At 32.2% G+C, this 13982-nt stretch overlaps 1 protein-coding gene and 1 long non-coding RNA gene across 3 annotated transcripts in view; one reads left to right on the forward strand and one right to left on the reverse strand.

Moving 5' to 3' along the window:
* Positions 1 to 1086: 1086 nt before the first annotated feature.
* On the reverse strand, positions 1087 to 1418 carry LOC108913015. The gene is made up of 2 exons (XR_001964599.1): positions 1387 to 1418; positions 1087 to 1148 (listed from the first exon to the last, which is right to left on the reverse strand). It is a non-coding gene; the product is annotated as an uncharacterized LOC108913015 (long non-coding RNA).
* A 2041-nt stretch (positions 1419 to 3459) lies between these two features.
* The window catches only part of LOC108913016 (zinc finger protein 474-like), a 129713-nt gene continuing 119190 nt past the window's right edge, over positions 3460 to 13982 (forward strand). For both annotated transcript variants that reach the window (XM_018718469.1, XM_018718470.1), the window contains exon 1: positions 3460 to 3520. The gene's annotated coding sequence lies outside the window, so the exon portion shown is untranslated. The remainder of the gene's footprint in view (positions 3521 to 13982) is intronic.

Here is a 13982-nt window from a genome sequence, read left to right on the forward strand (position 1 = left end):
TAAAAATTACTTCGTTCTGTTGGAAAAATTAACTATTCGACATTTTCTCGTAGTCGTAGTACGCAATTCGAAGTTCACTCTCTTTTCCAAATTCAAAAAGATCCCCACAAGGCACGGTTCCCACCAAAACAATAGGAATCCATAGACGACACATAATCGTAGATGACCTACTACGCAGATCGGAGGACGCAGGGCGGAAAACAACTTTTTCACCCATGTTTCGAAATGTTTTTTATTTTTCTAGTTTTTATTAGAACACCAATTTTAAACAGTAATAAGTCAACAAATAACCTAAAATACTACAAACTTACAATCTATCTACTTATTAATATTATCATTAACATTTATGGCCATAATTCGATATTTGAAGGAGCACCATCTGTAACAGAATCTATTTTGATACCTAATTCACTTAAAAATTTTATACAATTTTTTTTTAATAAATTAGCTTTTGCTCCACCACTTAAACCGTTTGTCAAGAAGGACCCAGCAGGTATTTTCCAATGACTATTTAAATTTATAGCTACAACCATAAAAACAAGGGCTTCCGTAGCTTTTGGAATATTATCCCCATATACTTCAGTGCCGACATCAACATATCCAGTGAATCGTTTCCCATTCCACTCAACACTTTGCATTATAGACGTTTCGTGAAATACCAAATTGCCCAAAATTTCACTGTTTGTTTCTCTTACTTTCATTTTAAAGCAGCCAATGCTTCATTTGTAAATCCAGGTGTACCATCTATAGATCTGTACCACTTAGAAATTGTTTTTGTATGTGGCAAAGACATGTTAAAACTTCTTCTTTCATAATTATAAGCATCTGTTGAATAAAATCTTAACGTTAAGGCAAACAACCTAAGCTCAGGTGAATACTTTTTACGAGATTGTAATTTTATTGATCTTTGACAGATTTCACCTAATATTCCAGGTGCTGATTCATATTCCTTTTTAAAAAATTTCAGAAAAGAATTAAGGCTACAAATTCTGGCTTTTAGACGACTCTTTGCCTGCTGCAGACTTCGGATCTTTATTGTTTGCATTTTTATTTTTTTCTTACAAATACTCCAATTTTTTCTTGCTCTTTTTGGACTATCCATGTCAGAAGTATGGCATTCTCCAAAATATCGTGGATAAGGCCTTTTCCTAAAAATCATGAATTATCTATTCCAGATGTATTTTATATAAACACTTACGGTAGTGTTTAAGAAAATAAAATGGTAATATATAAATAGGTAACAGGTAGAATTTTCTTGGTATTTTTTAAAATGTACTGAATAAAAGAAAATTTTAGATATGTAAGCAGACAGCAAAATTATAGGGTATTAGTTGTAGATACTATACAAAGGATATATAATTTGTTAATTATATTTTTATAACTTACTTCACGTTTATAATTTTATTACGATTGGGTGAATCTATTCCTATTTCTGATGCAGTTAATGTTGATCAATGTTTTGGTACGGCGTCACCAAATTTCAAACATATTTCAGAAAGATCTGTAGCCTTATTTGTAGTAGATAACAAGCCTGATTGAGCACTCAGTGTCGATGACGATGAACATGTGGATATATTTTCTGGTTTTTGTTGAGGCAAGTGCAATGACTGTTCCGTAAGAACATCATTTAGAGAAATATTTTCATTATTAGAACTGTCTGATCTATAAAAATTAAATAAAAAGGTAAAGAGATACTAGATAACTGTAAAGGCTTTTTTACTTGTATATTTTAATCAATATAAAAGTTATTTTACCTGCTATAAGTAGAAGCTATTATTGGAATAACTATCTCTCACAAGTACTTTATACCTGATGGCTTTGTCAGAAAATCATTAATCGCAAAATGATCAGAACAAACAAAAATGTTGTCGGTAATATTGACATGACCTAGGGAGAGCTTCCACAAATTTCTCCGTTCCAGATTCTTAGGAAATCTAAAAAATACAGGTATTACTCATAATATACTTATAATATAACTGAAATAGGAAAAAATAAGTTGAACAATTAAAAAATATATCTTTTTAATAATTTAGATAATGATTTAGTCAGTATTTTATCACTGCTAATTAAGTACTAAATGTAAAACACCCTTATGTCATCCCTCAAACGCCGCCCATGTTGCTTGTTTACTTACCTGTCAAAAGACCGCTGCTCGCCCATTTTAAATAAAACTACAAATAACACACTTTCTAACCATGTCTTAGCACTAAATAAATGTCCATACATAAAAACTACACAAAAATAAGAGGAAAATGCCACACTAAACACACATCGACAATCATCGAAATGCGGACGTAGGCGGGAATATTAATTTGACCAATAGAAATTTGTGTCTCCTGAAGATCTGATTTATTTATGTACATTCGCAAACAAATATATCCAAAGTTCCTTCTAGTGGTTACAATACGTTGGCGCTACACTTCTCCCACACACATCAGACTGCCTTGCGAAGCCATGCTGTTTAATAACCAGTGTTCGGAATCTGGCCAGTGCTCAAAGTACGCTCAACAAATAAACTCATAAACTTAAAGCATATTGCAAGTGGCACAAAATAGAGCGTGGACCATTATCCCAAGGCCAAGCAATTTCTTCATCAATGGTGGAAGATCGACAGCATCGACGTCATCTATCCCAAGCGTCCGTTGTGGTTGGCGTGAACGGGGAAACGCCTAAGCATCTTGGAAATCCCTTTGCAGACGAGTAGGCAACTAACCTCCTGCCACTGCAGGCAAAAAATGGAGTCCATTTTTGCTTGGAGCATATATAACTCTGTTAACATGCTGAGGGATAATGTTGATAGGCAAATCCAAACGGCCAATCAAAATCTACGACAATTTGAGTCGTTGTTTTTTATATGTTGAAATTCCGTAAACGATTTTTAACTGCGCGAGCGTAAATAATATTTTACAAGGTTCTGTATGAAAGATAACTTTATTACCTTAAATTTAAAAATAAAGTAGAAGCTTAAAGATAAATTTGCTGCCTGTACGCACCTTAAGTAAATAAAAAAAAAACGTGTTTTTAAAATTGACCATGTCTATTACACTTTTTTTGTAGCGAACTGAGGGACTCGAGCATAATTTCTAACTTTTATATGATATAGTTGACCTATTCCAGCCTGTGGTCCAGCAATGCCCCAACCATTCTGGGACACCCTGTATATCACAACAAGTTACCTAGCAAATGACATGTGGTGCGTAGCCAGCTTAATATGAAATATGTGCCACGCACCAAGAAAGGAGACAGTTTTTTGATCCCCATTGATTGTGATCCCATGGCCAAGCCAGCAGGCGTAGGAGAAAAACTACGTCACGACCGTAAAAAAGCAGTAGTTTTCCTTATATAGGGTCATTTTGTTATTAGTCACCAGTGGCTGGTGTCTGAAGTCTCGCTTTTGCGCGTGGGAATCACACCGCTCGACGGACCGCACACCATAAACAATGCGAGCGACAGTCTGGCAAAAGCTTTTGTGCGGTGTTTGTATCGAAACAATCCGACTGTCCCTTGTTTCCTGAAAAAGGTGGGCCTAACTTGTTTCCCAAATGCAGTGTATTGTAAATAGAACTATTGTTTATTTACAATTCTTAAATAATAAGTTGGATCCAAGGGGTAAAAATAATAATTTCATTATAAAAAATATAACATTTATGTAGGTACTAGTTTTAAATGACATTTAAAAGAGAGTATTTCTTTTATTTCTATAAAAATTTAAAAATTTCATTTGCACAAATTTTGCCATTTTCTAGGTAAGAGTGTTAGAAAACATATTACACGAGTTAAATAACATTATTTTGAACGAGATTTAAGTCTGTTTAAAATATTTCACAGATTTCTTCATTAATGTATTATGTATAATGTAATGACAGGTGAGTTACAAAAAAGTATCTTTTTGTCTTAACCAGTCAGTGCCTTTCAATGTGTTTAAAGAAACAAAAATATGTTTTTTTTGTTTTTTTGTCACTTGTAATTAGTAATTTTAATGTACCTACTGTGTAACTCAGTAGTTTTTGAAATAGATTTTTAAAAAATCAAAAGTTCACAAACTTTACAAGATGTATCTGGATATGTAATGATGAAACATACGAAGTTCCTGTTTCTAGAAATTTTTCGTCTCATTGTGGTTAAAGTAAAAAAACAATATGATCTTAAAGGATTGTTTGGTTTAGTATATTTTTATAACTATACTTACATAGAAATTATTTCATATTATCAGTAAATTGAAGTGAAAATTATCTATAATTTTTAGCAAAATTTGCACTAATACAAGTTTAGTTGGGAAATTTTACTCGTTTGTGTGAAGATTTGTCAAAAATTAGATACACTTATTTGGTGTTTGGAAAAGTTGGTACAAAATTTAATGAGGTGAAAGTACAGCCAAAAATAGTAAAAATAGTTCCTATAAACATTGGTCCTCCGGAGCACCGTTACTGCGATATGGCCCTCCAAAGGGGTCTTATCATTTGGATATTTTTTAAAATAACTTTCTTTCTGATTAAGATAATGGAATGAAAATAGGTAGGTAATAATCATACCATAAGGGTCTTTAACTTAATCATAAGTTTAATCGAAATCAGTTATAAATAAGGATAGAATTTTTTTTATTCCTTTGAATTATCAAGCAAATAATATTATTTTTTAATGAATTAGACTTTTTTGAAGAAAAAATGTCCTTACTTTTTTTCGAATTCTGCGTACTTTAGTCAGAAATAATTATTTTTTAAATAATGTATGGCTCAGAACATAGTAGGCATGGTGACAGTTTCGTTGTAATGATACTAATGATTGATACATTTCTTAGTTGTAATCTTTATGCTTGACTTTGCAATTCATTCGATTTTTTTACAACCATGAACCATCATGCTTTGACTAACCGTGAATATGCCGATATGTATTTTATTTATGGTTTCTGTAATGGAAATAGTCAGGGGGCTCAAAAAGAGTATGGGCAACGTTTCCCTGATAAAAGGCAACCTCTGCAAGATTGTTTGGGAAAATTCATGCAAGAACGATGGAATCAGGAGCCCTAACTCCAAGATATCGTGAATTTGGCCATCCAAGGAGGCGTAGGCATGATTTAGACCAGGGATGGCACAGACTTATAGGGAACAGGGGCCACTCGGGAAAAATATAAGCCAAGGATGGGCCACTACAAACAATATTTATTAACACAAAATTTTTTATTTTTAAATAGTATGAAATACAATGATAAAAATAAAATAACCTTCAAAAATGTTTGTTGTAATAATTATGTAATCAATACAATGTAATATTTCATGTTTCATTATTTTGATGCATGACATTGCATTGAACTAACAAGTTTTTTTATATTTGGCTCCACATTACTCGTAGCCACACGTATAATTGCTTCCAAATTTTCATTTGCCAGACGGTAATCTAGTTGATGCGACAGATTTCTAGTCTCGTAATAATATGCTTGGACCGGAGCGCGGCGAGTAGAATACTTTTAAAATTCGTTAGCGGCCCGCATAAACATAGACAGCGGGCCGCATGCGGCCCGCGGGCCGCGGTATGTGCATCCCTGATTTAGACGAAGTAATTTTAGGATTTTAACGTACTCCTGTGAGTGTAAGAAGAGCGTCTGCTTATGATGATTCATGGTTGTAAAAAAATCGAATGAAGTGCAAAGTCATGCACAAAGATCACAACTAAGAAGTTAAACAAACGTAAGAATTTAAACGATAGCACGGAAAAGTGACAATCATTAGTATCATTTCAACGAAACTGTCACCATGAAAGATATGTGAAAATGTTAAAAGTTATTGTTACTGTTCTGAGCCATACATTATTTAAAAAATAATTATTTATGACTAAACCACGCAGAATTCGAAAAAAAAAAATAGACATTTTTTCTTCAAAAAAGTCTAGTTCATTAAAAAAATAATATTATTTACTTGAGAATTCAAAGGAACAAAAAAAATATTTCTGTTAAGGGTAGTTAACTATCCTTATTTATAACCGATTTTGATGAAACTTACGATAGTTAAAGACCCTTATGGTATGATTATTACCTACAATTTTCATTCCATTATCTTAATCAGAAAGAAAGTTATTTTAAAAAATACTTAAATGATAAGATCCTTTTCGAGGGCCATATCTCACTAACGGTGCTCTGGAGGACCAATGTGGATAGGAACTTTCTTTTACTATTTTTGGCTCTATGTTCACCTCCTTAAATTTTCTATGAACTTTCCAAACACCCTGTATAATTTTCAATGCACGAATTATATTTTCTTGTTCAGATGATAATTTATGGGGTTTACATAAATAAATAAACAGGATACTGAATATAATTATAATTTTAATAAAAAAGTCAAATAATTTAATATTTCTTATCTTTAATATTTACATAACAGTAACAAGAGCAACGAAAAAAACAACGTAAATAAAGCAATAAATGGTAAATTTAAATTTGATTATAAATATTCGAAGTGCATACCATTATTATTTAAACACTTCTGCACTCGTTCATACATATTACTCTGAATAGTAGATTGAATCATGTCATAGTCCAGGGAAGTTAGGAAAAATAGCGGAAATTTTTAGGTGAAGCAGATATCGAGATGCGGTTTTCTGCATTGTGTTCAGGAAGGTCCCAGGAAAAAAGTCTATATCGTCTGGTTAAGCCATTTTTTGAAAAATGCCTTCTGGGCCGGAAAATGCATTTTCCAATTGCACCATTACTTGCACCTTTATAGGAACGACTGGAAACTCGGAAAAATCGCTCGGAAATCGTTACTCAGTGGTTTTCGGGGATGTCGAATTCAATTATGGCATTAGACTTCCCCGGGGGCGATCGGGGGTGGCTCTGTGGGAAATGGTAAAGGGGAAAGTGAAAAATCACAAATTATGAGAATAATACTTTATTCAAATAACAAATAGGAGTTTTTATTAATGTTGAATTATTCATTATAAACTTAAATTTTTCGGTCTCTCTCTTCAGTCGATACAGAATATTTCTGTTCGCGCCGGTCCCCGTGGTAATGGTGCAATTGGAAAATGCATTTTCCGGCCCAGAAGGCATTTTTCAAAAAATGGCTTAACCAGACGATATAGACTTTTTTCCTGGGACCTTCCTGAACACAATGCAGAAAACCGCATCTCGATATCTGCTTCACCTAAAAATTTCCGCTATTCCGGTCAATTTTGATCTAAATGCCATGGACTATCAAGAGGTATGGAATTTATCACTCTTGAAATATTTATTTTCAATTCTTCTTCATTGTCGTTTTGCCTTGTGTATAGCTGATTCTAAACGTAACTATAAAATTCATGATGTCAAATCACGACGTCTGGGCGGCTAAGTACCTTGACCACCACGTAATGGTATGCATTTCGAACATTTGTGATAAAATTTAAATTTGCCATTTATTGCTTTATCTACCTTGTTCTGTTCGTCGCTCTTGTTGTTACGTCAAAACGTACCTATTAAATATAAGAAATATTAAATTAATTTATAGAAAAAATTCAAATGCTTCAGATGGTAGAGATCTTTTAATATCTCATGAGCCGCGAAATGCGCGAAAGGCGTGGCATATCCCCATAATTCTTCTAATAAGCACGTTGTGAAAACATTGACTCAGAATTAGACCACGTGCCTCATTAAAACTAGAAATAAACTAAGGCGCTCGGGCATCAATAAAGTCAACTGGCGAACGTTCGTTATATATTTTTATTGTTTAAATTAAAATAATAAAGAATAGGGCATTTTATTATGATATTTGTAATCGGATCAAAGGGTTGTTTACGCTAGAGCTCGAGGGAGACTGTGAATAATAGGTGTAATGTTTTTAGGACGTAGAATAATTTAGGCGACGGTCGGAATTATGTTTCTGCGCATATGAAGGTCAAAGCTCATAAGATTTTAAAACATCTCTACTTCACTTTTTTTATTAAAATTATATTTATATTCAATATCCTGGTTACTTATGAAAACCTCATAAATCGTTGTAAAGAGAATTTCTCTTTCTTCTAATGAGGCAAAAATTCAATATAGCATCCATAAGAAAAACAAAAGTTAAGTACTGCTCAGTATACATTTTAGAGATACCTACGTTAATACAGACAGCAAGAATCTATTCCTCACATCATTTAATATCAGGCTACACATTTATTTTTGTCCTGAAATTTTGTAACTCCCAAAATAAGAAAGACACCTGTATAGGATAATTAAAAAGTTGCAACCCTGTATACACTGGTGGATATGTTTTAAATTTGCCTTATACAGGGTGTTTGTAAATAAGTGCGCAATATTTTAGGGGGTATGTATGTATTATGTATGTATGTCGGAGAATGGTGGAATTGTTTTTCCACCGCGGCACTTAGGCCTTATTAGGGCCTTTGTACACTCTCCTTCATTACTCGAGTACTTTTCTTCAAACCATCCTATTTACTACACGAGTGGCTTGGTGGTAAAGTCTCGTGCAGCTTATGATAGCATGGTCTTGAGTTACAGAGATTTTCTTTGCTCTGTTCTCATTACCATTTATCGGGGACCACACGCATGCGGCAAATGTTGAGCGACCCAGGTCTCTGGTAGGCTGCCACAGCCACGTTCCCGAGCCTGCGTTAGGTCACCCATCCAAATTTCAGCCTGCATCCGTGATGCTTACCTCGGTAGATCGAAATCCACCGGCCAAGACACCCGGCTAGGGGTGGTTGCCGAAGTTATTTTGTGAAAAAAAGTTCATATAAACTTAGGTCAAAATATGCTTCGTTTCCGAGATACAGTGTTTCAATTTTAATTATTTATTTATTTTTATTAATTATTTCAGAGTTTTAAAGATATTGACTCGAAATTTGAAAAGCGCTTTGGAGGGATAAATGTGCCACCAGTGGCGTGCAACATTTTTTAATAAAAAAGAAATGGCACGCCACTAACTTTTTTCCGTTTTGATACTTTTTTAGAAATCCGCCATCAATTCTGAATGAAATTGGCCTCTTCAATTTTTTTCGTACGATGCACCGTTTTTGAGGAAAAAAATAAAACATATTTTATTAAGGTTATTAAGGTTTTGTTAATCTTTTATTTAAAGGTGCGAGTAGAAATATTCGTATCACCACAAAAAATGCACATATATCCTTCAAGGCTGTATTCAAATTTCGAGTCAATATCTTCAAAACTCTGAAATAATTAATAAAAATTAATAAAAAATTTAAATTTAAACACGGAAACGGATCTCGGAAACGAAGCATACTTCGACCTACGTTTATGTGAACTGTTTTTCACAAAATAACTTCGGCAACCACCCCCTAAAATATGTCGCACTTATTTACAAATACCTTGTATAGGCAATGTCCCGTGATTTTTAAATCAATTTAATTTGAAATCGATAATGTTTGAATTGTATGAGCGATATTTTCTAAATCATGGTAATTTAACGTATCTGTGGATTCGAGAATTGAAACAGTATTGTGTAAATAGATTTCGAACATACATATTTATAAAGCTATACGGGGTAATTCACATAAAACATTCCGACCCCATAACGCAATAACGAAAAGATATTTTTTGATTATTTAACAGCCAGTTGATAGAGCCCCTTGATAAAGTTAATTAACAAGTCCAAGTGGAGTTTTTCGAGAGCACAAGGTGTTCTTATTATTAAATTAAAATTCCTAAAAAATATACAGGGTGGATCATTAGTGTGAGAAAGTAAAATAACTCCCTTGTTATTCGTAATACAGAAAAAAAGTTTATATAAATGTTGTACAGAATCAAAAAACCTAAAGGGCAAAATTAATTTCAAACACACAGGGCGATGAGTAAAAACGGGACACGCCAAATATTACATTTATTAAATGGGCACCCTGTATATTTTTAAACATATGGATTTCTGAGAAAATTCTGTATACGGCAAAATAAACAGTTTAACATTTTAGTCCGGGGTTGCCAAGTTATGTAGAAAATTCTTCGAATTTTGGAAAGAACAAGACGTCGATGAAGTTGTATTAACTTTCAACTACTAACACTTGGAGCAAAAATATTTGACAGAGTTATAGGCAAATGTTAGGCAAAGACTCCTATGTTAGCTAATACCGATATTTTATACGGGACATTTTTTATAATACGATCATTTTAAGAAAGTTCAAATTTGATTTTCTAAAATTTTTCAAATGGAACACCCTGTATTTTATTCTTCTATTTTATTCACATATCAATCCACTTCAACTTTTATTAAGCATGTTCTATATCTAAAATTATTAGTTTTTAAGAAATAGCAACATTTCTGGAAAAACTCAATTTTTATTATTTTCGGGCGACGAAATGGCTTTGGAAAAACTGTCACATTGTGTCAACTCGTCAGTTCATAATTTATCATTCCATTTTGAGTTAATTTTATTAGTTAAAATTTATTTGTGGTATTCTATAAAATAATAAAAATTAAATTGTTGCTATAGCTTAAAAACTAACAATTTTAGATATATAATAAAAGTTGAAGTATATGTGAATAAAATAGAACAATAAAATACAGGGTGTTCCATTTGAAAAATTTTAGAAAATCAAGTTTAAACTTTCTAAACGTGATCGTATTTTAAAAAATGCCCTGTATAAAATATCGATATTAGCTAATATAGGAACCTTTGTCTAACATTTGCCTATAGCTCTGTCTAATTATTTTGTTCCAAGTGTTAGTAGCTGAAAGTTAATACAACTTCTTCGGGGTCATGTTTTTTCCAAAATTCGAAGAATTTTCTACATAACTTGGCAACCCCGCACTAAAATGATAAACTGTTTATATTGCCATACATAAAATTGTCTCGGAAATCCATATCTGTAAAAATATACATTGTGATCCATTTAAAAAATGTAATATTTGGCGTGTCCCGTTTTTATTCATTATCCTGTATGTATCAAATTAATTTTGTAGTTTACGTTTCTTGATTCTGTATAACTTATATATAAACTTTTTTTCTGTATTATGAGTAACAAGGGAGTTATTTTACTTTCTTAGACTAATGGCCCACCCTGTATATTGTAGTAGGTAATCCAATACATTTGTGAGCATTTAAAGTATTGAATTTGAAAAACATATTCATAAAGTAATTTGTTTAAAATTTAATGGTAATGCAAATAAACTACTTTCCAAAGTTCCCGTGAAGGAAACAGTTCGTTTGACTTCAACGCCATCTATAATTCGCTATGGAAACATTTTAGTTTAGCCCTTAATTGACTCTAAGCCTTCTAGGGTTACTTAACTGATTATTGCAAATACGTTAACAAAAGGAAGAGGTTTGATCAAAAAGTAACGGGAATTGTAAATTTTCTCAAAAAGTAAATAAATATTTAATCTTTTTATTCCATCCCCTTCAAAATCCCATGTGGTATACACTTATGTCAACGTATTTTCCAGTTTGAGAAACTCTGATGGAACGCTTGTTTAGGTATCGTCTTGAACACAGTTTGTGATTTTGCCTTTATCTCTTCTATTGTCGAAATACGTTGGCTTTTGACTAGCCTTTTCAGTTTGAGACGTAGAAAAAGTCACAGAGTCATGTCCGAAGAATAAGGTAGTTACGGCATCACAACCGTGTTGTGTTTGGCCAAGAACTGTTGGAAAAGCGAATCGGTATGCGCCAGTGCGTTGTCGTGGTGCAAAATCCACGAGTTGTCTCTCGTGACCTTGAAGTTTTCTTCCTGTCAACACGTGCAATTTGAAAGGTCCCGTTACTCTTTGATCAAACCTCATATTAATATTCACCGAATTAAATGACTTCTAGAACATATTATTGAAGCCATTAACAAACTGAAATGAAAGTTCGAACGTACACTTATAATTCATATATCAAATTTTCCACAACTCTGTTTTTATACAATACATTATTATTCAAACGTGTGAAAAATGAAATGTTGCAAAATGTAATTATCACTGCCTCTGTTATTATGACACAACCTTCAGCTTAGCAAAAATTTGAGCACTGTTATGCATTATCTTAATTTATGGATCATTCGGCCTATTTAGTTCATTCGTTTTTTTTAACAACTACCTAAATACTCTTTACTTAATATGAATATTATACAGGGTGTTTACTAGACCACCTTATCTTCATCTAAGGAAGCTAGCTTTAAAGTATAACCCATTGTTTAGTGAACACCCTGTATACAGTGTGTCCCTTTAAGTTCTCTACAAATGGGTAACTTTTTTATTATCAATTTTACAAAAAAATTGGTATTCTTTATAAAAACTTCTGCTTTTTGAAAAAATGGTATTAAACTTCTCAAACTTGAGATAGCATGTACAGCGTGGCCGAAAATTAAAAAAAAATGAAATTTGACTAGGGAGAAGTACAATTAATTTTTATTTTATAGAAAAATGTTATGGGAAAATGTTACTTGGAATTAAAAATTAAGTCTAAGTTTAGATTCCTAACGTCCTTCTGTTTTTTTGTCCATTTAAGTTCTCTATAAATAGGTAACTTTTTTATTATCAATTTAACGAAAAAAATATATTATTTAAAAAAGTTCTGTTTTTTGAAAACATAGTATTAAAATTTTCACATTTGATAGTATATACAGGGTGGCTGAACATGCATAATCAAGTTTATAGAACGTGAATATGAGATTTTATTTTCGGGCAATATTGAAACAAAATCTGATCTTTTGCGGAGAGAATTTTTAGGACCTCCGCATCTCAACAACATTACCAAATTATGTGAGTAAGAGAATAGGGTTGTTGACTATAAAAACAAACCATATACAAATTGTTGTTGATACAAAGATTTTATATAAAAGAACCTGCCTGTATAGTAAAATTTTAAATATATGACAAATTAGTGGTAGAAATCATTTATGAATGTTTGTGTTACTTAAAAACTAGTCTGACGTCATAAGAGGCAATTGAACAAGAAGCTAGTAGCGATCCTATTGCATAATTTTGAAGAAGAAGAAAATATATCAAAATTGTCCATCAAACCCTGTTGCCCTGTTTTCTGTTCATTGAACAAAAGTGACAGTAGTGACACTAGTGACAGCACAGCAGTCTATATTATTAAAAAACACAATAAAATAATTAATAAAATATGTTAATCCTTACCTGACTGCTTTTATACCTCTGATTTCGCCAATACTAAAAAGGTTGTCTCTTTTTAAAAATTCGATTCATGATCATAAAAATATCAATTTTCGGTAAAATTTGCGAAGTAACTTTCACAAATCCCGTTTCACAAATTCTGCTTTAATTCTAAGGGAAGGAATATATTAAATGATTATTACTAAATAATAATTTTACTTAATAAAGGAATTCGAAGATTAAGGAAAATAACTCGTAGACTTGAAAATATTTTATGAGACAATGTCACTGACAGATTAACACTACTGACAGTGTTGACAGAGAATCTTCTTCCTCCAATTTTTTTCCTTTACGCAATCATCTACACATAATTTCACTACAAAGTACCCCTTATGACGTCACAGCTGTTTTGAAATATAAAAAAATCAGTTTTAAATAATTATTTTAAAACTGTTCCAACGCATTTCTCAATCTCTAATTGTGCATACACACTAATTAGTACGTGTAGAATTATATTATCTACTTTTTGAAATTTTGTCAACAACCCTATTTCAAAAATATTAAAATTGAACACATTTCGGCCTTACAAACCTAAATTTATATGTAGGTATACACCTTGAGGCCAGGCGATTCTGATCGATGATTCGATTTTAGTTCTTTGGTACAAGGAGAGTTAGAAAATGATCCTTTTTTGGCCAGAAATATTATTTTTTCGACGAAGTTCAGTTCCAAGGGGACAGTGAGTTCTCAATATTGTCATTGATGTTAATCCTAATTTTACTGTTCCGACTCGTGATCAGTACTCATTTAAAACAAACGTGTGGTGTGGGATTTATAAAGATAGAATAATTGGACCATTCTTTTTTCGTGAAACATTAAATAGTGATCGTTATCTAAATTTTTTAAATACTTTTTTATATGATTTTATTCATGAATTTCCCATACATCACAGAC

Source organism: Anoplophora glabripennis, unplaced genomic scaffold (genome assembly GCF_000390285.2).
Source record: "Anoplophora glabripennis isolate ALB-LARVAE unplaced genomic scaffold, Agla_2.0 scaffold907, whole genome shotgun sequence".
NCBI lineage: Eukaryota > Metazoa > Arthropoda > Insecta > Coleoptera > Cerambycidae > Anoplophora > Anoplophora glabripennis.